The sequence below is a fragment of the Capra hircus genome, chromosome 9 (assembly GCF_001704415.2).
Source record: "Capra hircus breed San Clemente chromosome 9, ASM170441v1, whole genome shotgun sequence".
Taxonomy (NCBI): domain Eukaryota; kingdom Metazoa; phylum Chordata; class Mammalia; order Artiodactyla; family Bovidae; genus Capra; species Capra hircus.
In genome coordinates, this window is record NC_030816.1 from 86,510,012 (window position 1) to 86,519,895 (window position 9,884).

Genomic DNA, 9,884 nt, shown 5'->3' on the forward strand with positions numbered 1-9,884 from the left:
TGTCCAGATTGGGAGGAGAGGAGGCAGGGCTGGACGGGGTCATGTACCAGGGCTGGAGCTGCTGTTGGTATTCACGCCCACTCCTTCCCTCCTCCGAATCCGTTCATGGGGCTTCAAAGGGACTTGAAAGGTAGTTCCTTGCCCAGGAAAGACACCCTGCTCAGTGGGAAGGGAGAACAGTTTATTAGCCTCGAGCATCTCCCCGTCACCTGATGTCCTCGGGCGCAGCAGCCGCCCCGGGCTTGTGTCCAGTTTGCTCAGGCTGGGCTGGGCTCCGGGCCTCTGCCCGCCGCTGTCTGAGGTTTGTCTAGCCCCAGGCCTCTGTCCCTGCAAACGTGCTGCTGGGCTGAGGCGGGAGGTGGAAGCTGCGCAGCCCCGGGCCTGGCTGGGAGAGAAACCCGCCGCCCTCCGAGGGGGGCAGAGCACCGCCGGAATTGGAGAGATGTTGATCAACTCCATTTAGCAAATGACACAATACGTGTTCAGGCACAATGGCCTTTTCCGCAGGCGGATCAGTCCCGCCAGAGGCACCGCTGTGTGAAAGAGAAGAGGAAAGAGCGCTGGAGGGCTGCAGAGAGGGGGGCCGGGCTGCGCGGGGCAATCAATGGCGGCCTTTGTGCCCCCTGACATTTGAGGGGCTTGTTATCGGCGATTGCGGCTGCTTTATCTAAATGTATCTCCCCAGCTGCCAGCGCGCTGATGGGTGGGGGCGCGCGATGCCCGGAGATACCGCGCCTCCAGCGGGCGGGCCCTGTCACTCTCCCGCTTTGCTCTCAAAGGCGAGATGTGACGCGTCCCTTCTCTCTGTGTTCCTCCTGTCGGCTCGAAGAAACAGCCAAACAGAAAATGCCCACTCCACGCTGCCACCCGGTCCCAAACCACCCAAGCCTGCGCGGCAGGCTACCGGGGTCCCTGGAGGGGCAGACGTGAGAAGGAGGCCTGCGTTATTTCTCCGTTAGAGGGGATGCCGTTCTTTGGGTCTCTCGTTGCGTCTCCGGCTGTCTGAGCGCACCCAGCTCCTCTCTCTGCCCTTCAGACCCTGAAGTGAGGCTCTGTGGAGGACCGAGCCACTCTCTGTGTGGTTTTCATTTTCCTTCATAAGGTCTAACTTTTGTTCAGGCCCTCGACTGCCTGACCCAATGTCCAGCACACATTAGTGACCAAGTCACTTACAGGTGTTGGAGGGGCACACAGGCTGGGCACCTAGGGTGACCCGAGGCCACTGGCACCAGGGACATCTCATAATGGTTAGAATGACTTCTGCCCAAAATCAAAAAGCAAAGATGAGCATTGTTGAGGATGCGGAGAAAAGGGAACTTTTGCATACTGCTGGTGGGAATGCAAAATGGAAACCGAGATGTGTGCATGCCAAGTCCCTTGGTCACATCCGGCTCGGTGCCACCCTATGGACTGCAGCCCGCCAGGCTCCTCTGCCCATGGCATTCTCCAGGCAAGAATACTGGGCTGGGTTGCTGTGCCCTCCTCCCCTGGGTGCCCTCCTCCAGGGCATCTTCCCGACCCAGGGATGGAACCTGCGCCTCTTCTGTCTACGTCCACTGGCAGGCAGGTTCTTTCCCACTAGCGCCACCTGGGAAGCCCTGGAAAACCATATAAGAGCACCTTAAAAAATTAAAACTAGAGCTACCGCATAATCCAGCAATCCCATTTATGGCCATTTGTTTCAAATAATTGAAATCAGGATCCTGGAGTGACGCCTGCACTCCTGTGTTCACTGAAGCATCACTTACAGCAGCCAGAGCACGGAAACAGCGCTGGTGTCCATCAGTGGATAAAGGGGGTGCAGCCAGACACACCGTGGAATATTACACACCCATAAAAAAGAAGTCAGGTCTACAATACGCAACAACATGGATGAACCTTCAGGACATCAGGCGGAGTGGTTTAAGCCAGTCACAGAATGACAATCACGTCTGATTCCACTTATGTGACGTCTTTAAAATAGATAAATTTAGAGAACCCAAGAGTGGCATGGTGGTCGGGGGTGGGAGGGGGGGTGTGGGGAATGGGGAGGGCTAATCAGTGGGCATAATATTCCAGTTGTGCAAGATGGGTAAGTTCTAAATATCCTTTGCACCGCACTGTGCCTACAGACAACACTGACGTCATGTCCACTCAGGAATTTGTTGAGATATCATGTGAAGTGTTCTTATCACAACAACATTAAAGTAAAAAAAAATATATTGTGGTCTCTAGCCCCAGGCAGGCTCCCATGTTCCACTGTGACTTCAAGCAGTGACTTAGCCATCTTGGCCTCAGTAGTCCCATCTGTAAAGCGGCAACAGTGCCCACACTTTAATGTCATTGTGTAATCAAATGAATCATCACTGCCTGTTGCAGGGTGAATGGCTGTTTTTCAATGGGTTTAATTTTATTATCTTTTATTTCATTATTTATTTATTTATACTTTAATTCATTTTAATATTATTTTAATATTATTTAATTATTTATACTTTATTTATCTTTTTAATTTTATTTATCTTTTATCCTAATATAATTTTATTATCTGATCTATTTTCTTGCACTTCACAGGTGGCACAGTGGTAAAGAATCTGCCTGTCAGTGCAGGAGATGCAAGAGATGTGAGTTTGATCCCTGGGTCGAGAAGGTCCCCTGGAGAAGGCAATGGCTGCCCACTCCAGTATTCTTGCCTGGAGAATCCCATGGACAGAGGAGCTTTGCGGGCTATAGTCCCTAGGGTTACTAAGTGTCCAACATGGCTGAGCGTACGCGCGCGCGCACACACACACACACACACACACACACACACACACACACCATTTTCTTAGAAAAGGTTACATTAAAAGTATTTTAAGCATGCAGTTAGATGTATCTTTATCATTTGGATATTTACAGAAAATGAAGTTCTTCCCAGGACCATATGGATGAATTAATGTGTGGCTAAAGTAATAAGTTCTCGTGTTGATCTATTTTTATGCCCTTTTTCTTGGCCCAAGATTCAGACACATCCCTCCCTACATTTAAAATTTGTTTCTCCTATCATCAGTTTATAAGTTCTTGCATTATGGATGCTGTTATCAAAGAAAAATAAATAGGAAGAGTAAAGAAGTATCACGTTAGAGAAGCCCTGCGTGGAGTGTGCCCTTTGCATGGGGAAGGCAGCTGGCGGCTGGCGGGTGAGGTGTCCTGCCATTGACTGCCCCAAATCTACAGATCTGCAGACGTGATTCCTCCACACTGTGCTGGGCTCTTTTTTTGAAGACAAGATTAAAATTACCACTGTTGCCTAAAAAGATTTGAGGAGCTGTGTGGGAATGTTAGCTCCAGCTGAACATAGATTTACACTTGCTTAGAGGTAATGAATCTGATAGAGTGAGCATTACTGATGAAATAAATCATTTTCCTCCTGATGTGAATTGCTGCTGTTGCCTTGTCTGAGAAAAACATCACTTAATGCTAAAAAAAAAAAAGTTTTAACATCGATAGATGGAGTGATATTCATCATCTCTGTTATCTGCTTAGCTACAAAAGGTTCTCTGCCAAATATGATAATTAATTAGCTGCATACTTCAGCTGCCAGTTGATTGTCTCTCATTAGGGGCTGAAGTGGCCCCTGTGTGTGGCCGCTCAGCTGGCAGGGCCACTCAGCTGATAGTGCTTAGGGATGCTAGATACAGAGAACAGCATCAGGATAATTATAAGCAGGGGAAAAAAAAAAAAAGCCAGATGCTTGAGATGTGATTTAAAAGCTTGGTGTTTTCTTTTTTTTTTTCTTGACAGATGTAGTAAATAGAAGACTTGAGACTGAAATTCGGGCCATTACTGGAATAAGAAAACAGTCCCCTTGTGTTCGTATCACCGACAATTGTGAATGCAGGAGAAAACGGAAACCCGAGCCCTTTAAAATACATTTGGCATTTTAAAACGTCGTGCTGCACTTTGCTCTCCTGTAATTCGGTTTTCCACGTGGTTGTAGGATCTGCTTTGGTCTGGAGTGGCTGTCTGCGTCCTTTTGTTCCTGTTAATGCTCTGCTGCGGAGATGCCAAGCGTAAAAGGCCATCTTTGTTCTCAGGGCAGCAATGGTTTCTGTGTCCTGAAGGTCGAAGGAAAGCGGGGGTGTCTTGTTTTGCCCTCTGGAACACCCCAAGGAATCAGATAGACAGGTAGTGGAAACTGTCAATGCAGGGGTGGGTTTTTTAAAAGAGAGACAGACCAGCAGGGTGTGGTTCCCTCAGCAAAAAAGTCATGTATGCCCTGCTTTGTCCTGCCTGGGTGCCCGCAGCATCCCCCGTGAGCCCCCTTCTCTCTGCCACCCTCCTCGATGACGGGCGGGCGTCCAGCCACACACGCATGTGCAACATTGCCTTCGGGAGATTTCTGTTCCTGCAAAGGCGAGGAGCTCCAGGGAGGCAGCAACTCCCCAAACATGTTTCCATCAGTCCGAACTTCACAGCAGCTGAAACATTCATGACTTTTCCGTGTGTGCTGGAAAGGATCGTACTAGCTCCGGGGGCAGCGGATGGAGTTGGTGACCCCCCAACCCCATTCCTGTTCCCAGTCCCCACCCCTCCTTACCCACTGACACCAGACATTCGTCCCAAAGCCTTTCTTAATGCTGTAATATAATTCACGAGAACAGCCTTAACGAGCTGATCACTAGTCTGGTGGGAGGAGGTATAGAGGGAGGGGGCCAAAATGCCAGACTCTGAGAAGTTGAGCCGGTGGGGGCGTCTGGAAGGGCCCAGGAAGAGCTTTCTATCAACCAAACGGATTGGGCTTGCAAGCCGTAAAAATTTCAGATGACCTTCACGTCAAAATATTAGGCTGCTATTTTTCGCTGGATGGTAGTTTCATAAACATAAAAACCACACACATCATTCAGAGCGCAGCAAAATGTGTCTCAAACAGGTGAAGTGCCCCCTTTTTCAGAAAGACTGATGTGGGCTGCGCATCGTGGAGAACATGATGCAACGTGCCCGCCTCTCGCTTCGGCTGAAATAGGTTATTTATGGCCGTTCCTCTAGCTCTTCTTTTTAAAGGAAAACACTAAAGGATGTACCTGGATCTATAGAGAGAAGAGAAAGATGTAAATCCTAGAGAAATTTTGCTTATTTTCATTCAGGAAAATTGCCCCCTGAGTTCCGCAATTTACAGAAAAGGCAAGGACATTAATATTCCGCTAACAGCCAGAAGACAGAATTATGATGAACTGTTCAAAGTAACTCTTCTTAATGGGAGAAACAATTCATCGCAACTATGAACAATAGATATCTTTACTTCATTGAAATCATTTTCTTCTCAAGGTTAAATGGCAGGAAGGCAGATAGATGCTCGAATTTGCACGGTTTAAATGAGAGCAAGTGTAAATATGTTCCTAAGAATGTGTAACCTCTCTTCCACTGCAGCTCTGCTGGGCTCCCTCACCTGGGGATGGCCGGGGATGGGGGACACGCAGGATCCGATGGGGTAACAGGACCAGTGAAGCTCTGGGAGTCCAGCCGCACCATGAGGTCGAAGGAGCCAGTCCGAGAGCATGTCACCAGGTTTGGGGGATCATTAAAGAAGGATCGGAAATCCGGTTACTCATAGAGATCAAAACAGTAATTATGAGTCATTTTCCAATAATTCCCTGGTTACCAGTCAATAGAGGAACTGCACATTAAGAGTGATTTTCCAAGACAAATGCGCTAAACAAAGGTTGTGCTCTAGCATTGCTCTCAGAATGGAGAGGTGATTACGTCCTTGGGTTTCTGTGGTCTAAGGAAGAATTGGCCCTGCCTTTTTCTGTCGCCTCTGACATCCTGGTTTAAATAGAATTTCCTCTTGCACTTAAGACTTGAATTAACCAAATGTACTGCTAAGTAAATCCCAAGCCACAGCCTTCACAGTTGGGAGCATCTGTGAAAGCAAGGCTTCCTAACACATTCACCTAAATTACTGCTTGGCAGATAGGGCTCTTTGCCGTAGCCACCATCGGCTGAGCCGGTGACGTGGCCCTGTTGCCGGGTGGCATCCATGGTGCAGTGGACTTGGGTCTTGGACCCTTGGTCTCCTTTCCTGTCCAGTGCTGACACCCATAGGGGTGACCAGCAGCGAAGCTGGGAGTCGGAGGGTCTGCCTCTCTACCGAGCTCTCAGGATGCCACTGCTGCTGTCCAAGGACAGCAAGCATCTGCCATTGGCAGTCACCTGATAGGTTTCTTTTCACAAGACTGCTGTCTCTGAGACTGTTTTCCATCCTGCAGCCTTCAGCTGCAGTCTGAGCCCCAACCAGCAGGCGACGGAAGGGCACATGGCTGAGGGGCGGGCATGGAAGTCACAGCTCCAAATAATAAATCAGCGTGAGCACAGATTCTTCACGACAGCCCTGTTGCTTCCGCTTTTCTAAAGCTTTGATGCAGTAAGGCCTTGTTTATGCTCCCAATCTCCTCTTAGGTATCACAGAGGCAGATTCCTTCTCTTTGATGGACACAGTGAAACTTTAAAATAGAGCATGACTCTGTTTCTAATGTTAGAAATAGATGCAGAGCCGTTTCTTCACTCCCCAAGGGAGGAGCTGACTCAGGAGATGGGCTGGGGCTTGGTGGGGTGGGGAATGCAGGAGCAGGACTCAGTCTAAAACTGGGCCTTCCCTCGGAGAGGCTGGACCTCCCCCAGGACCAATTATGGTTCTAGTCTGACAGCTTGGGAGCTAGTCCGGACTTGGGACACTACTCACTGATTGAATTGTTTTATTAGAAAAAAGTTGTCTTGTGCCTGAGCAGCACCATATAGTCCTCCAGGCCATCAGCATGCCACACACCTTTGGGGTTGTTGCCGTTTGGCATCCGCAGCTTCTGCTGTGGTCTGCTTCTGGGACTCTCAGGCTGTCTAAAGGGAAAGGGTTCAAGGCACCTTCCCTGGGTGCTGCCTGCCCATGGACCATGGTCTCTGCAGAGTCAACAGACCCCTGCCGCGTGGCTTCTGTCCTCTGTGGCTGAATATCCAGTCACACTGTTTTCAAGCTCTAGAACGATCTAGCTCCTAAAACACAATTGGAGTGCCTGAACAAGTCATTTTATTCATTGAAGCAATTCACTCCAAAAATCTGAGTAGTCAACATTAGCAACCTGGAAAGTTGTAAACCAGAAAACAATACATCTTCATATCTCAAAATAGAAAAAAAACAACAACAGATTTTCTTCCTAATTCAGACTAGCCATCTTTGATTTGTCTGTACCAAGCTCTGTTCCTCTCAGGATTGCTGACATGGCCCAAGCATTGGGCCAAGAATTCTGCTATTTCAGTAATTCTTCTGACCAACTGGGCTCAAGAGAATTAACTCTGGATCTTAAAGTTTCCAGAAAGCTGGAAGATGTAAATGTTTAAGTTTAATCAATTGAAGTGAGTTGGAAAACTTAAGCAAAATTGAAAACTTTAAGGGTATACTCCTTTTTCCAGTTTTTCTGTTTGATATGTAAGGTGGCCAGCTCTTCTGGTTTGTGCAGAAAGATCACAGTGTTTGCACTGAAAGTCCCACATCCAGGAAACCAGTCTTGGGCCAACCAGGATGTTAGGTCTAGAATATCTGTGTCCACTGATATCACTGACAGCAAAGATACTATTCAGAAGAGCTGGTGGTTCCAGCCATCCTGACTAAGTCAGCATCATAGGGACAGGTCCACAGTGATCCCTTCTGGGGTGGACAGTGTATTAGCTGAACTCATCTCTGCCTTGTTCTTTGTCACTTCCAGAGCCACAGTGGGCCACCCAGCTGCTCATTACCTGCCAGGGGAAAGGGCATGCTCACTAATAGGCCAGCTGGGCATGGGATTGGGGAAGAATGCACTCTTTGTGAGGACTGATTCTGGAAATCGGTCCATATGCTCTTGGGGGCTCATATGCTGGACTGCCAATCCGTGGTCTAGACCTGTCAGCAATCACGTCCGATCCACAGTCACCCAGTCTGATCTCTTCTGGGCGACGCCTGCTCTTCAGTTTATTCACACTGATAGGAACTTGGCTTGTCAGGGTGCTGTGTTGAGTGAGGAACGCTGCGCCAGAGTAGGAGCAGGTTGGACCAGGCACTTTTCTCCTGATGACCAGAGTAGGTCTGCCTACAGTTTTTAAACTTAGGTCAGAGGTTGGTTCCAAGAAAATCTTTCTCTGCAATACTTATTGTACACAATCTTTCCTCCCTCCCCAGCAAAGAAAGTCAAGCAAGGAAGAAACCCCCCAAACCCAGTGGCACCAAGTTCTGACAGCCCTTCCTCTACAATGTATGTCTGCTCATGTCTCATCCTCTGTAGCCAAGACCCCATCATGGCCCAGAGCTGCTCCAATCATCACCTCAATGGAGTCTGGTACCCAGGCTGTCTTTCTCACAAACGCACTCCTTTTAAGTTTATCCTGTAGAGTCTTTTGACATTTAGCTTCATAAATGGTCACCTTGGTCACATTCTACCAGTGACCCAGAATGTTCTCTGCTTCCTTCCACATTTAAGTTCTGAGCATTTAGCTTGATTAAGTGAGGTCTGAAAGGCAGTGAGAGCATGGTGGTGCTCAGAACTCCCTGGTTCTAAGCTAACGTAGGCAGGTAGTGAGCTGGAACAATAAAGGGAGTATCCTGACTTTCTGGGCAGGGAAGGAAGCTGAGCCCCTCACAGGAAGGCAGGAAAAGCCCCAGATCCAGGTCCTGAGGCAGAAGCAAATACTTGGGAGCTGGCCAATTTCATCAGCCCTGGACCCCTCGAGTAATGATAGACCCTCAGGGTGAGGTAACCCATCTCCTTGGTCACCTCGAATCTTGTTTGCAGTATTTCTATTATGCACAGAATAAGTTTCTACTGAAATGGCTAAGGTTATCTTTCTATCACTATTTTTTTCGTGCATTCCATTTATTGAGATTTTATCATGGTTTCTGCCATTATTTTTTTTCTTCATCATTGGGACATTATCTCCTTCCCTCCTGCTCTGACGCCTTCCCTCTTCCCCCATCATCCTCCCCACGCTCACCGTACCCCTTCCAGAACCCACTGCCGGCCACCCACACTCAGGCTCCTCCACAATCAGCATCATCAACCAGAGGGCACACTTGTCACAACCGATGCAGCTACACTGGCCCGTCACGATCACCCGGAGTCCGTAGTTCCCTCTCGGTGTTGTACGTTCTGTGGAAATGTGTACCATGACCTGTATCCATCCTCACAGAATCACACAGAGTATTTGCATGGCCCTGACACTCCTGGGTGCCCCAACCCCTCCTCTTCCCTCTCATCCAACCCCTGGGGCAACTACTGATCTTCTTGGATGCCATGGCTTAGACTTTTCCAGAATGTCGTGTAGTAGATAGACTATGCAGGTGTCTACAGTAGACTACACGGGAGTCACACAGTACACAGTTACTTTCATACTGGCTTCTTTCACTTAGTAATATGTATTTAAGTTTCCTCTATGTTTTCGTTTTTCTTCACGGTTTGATGAGTCATTTCTTTTAGCGCTTAGTTATATACCATTATCTGGATATACCACAGTATATTATTTATCCACTCACTTTCTAAAGGACATCTTCCAGTTTTGGCAATTATGAGTAAAGTTTCTGTGAACATCTGTGTAGCAATTTTTTTGTGTGCACACAAGTCTTATGGTGCTGGAGAAGCCTCTTGAGAGTCCTTTGGATTTCAAGGAGATCAAACCAGTCCGTCCTAAAGGAAATCAACCCTGAATATTCATTGGAAGGACTGATGCTGAAGCTGAAGCTCCAGGTCTTTTGCCACCTGGTGCAAAGAGCAGACTCATTAGAAAAGATGCTGATGCTGGGAAAGATGGAGGGCAAGAGGAGAAAGGGGCAACAGGATGAGATGGTTGTATAACATCACCAACTCAATGGACGTGAATTTGAACAACCCCAGGAGATAGTAAAAGAC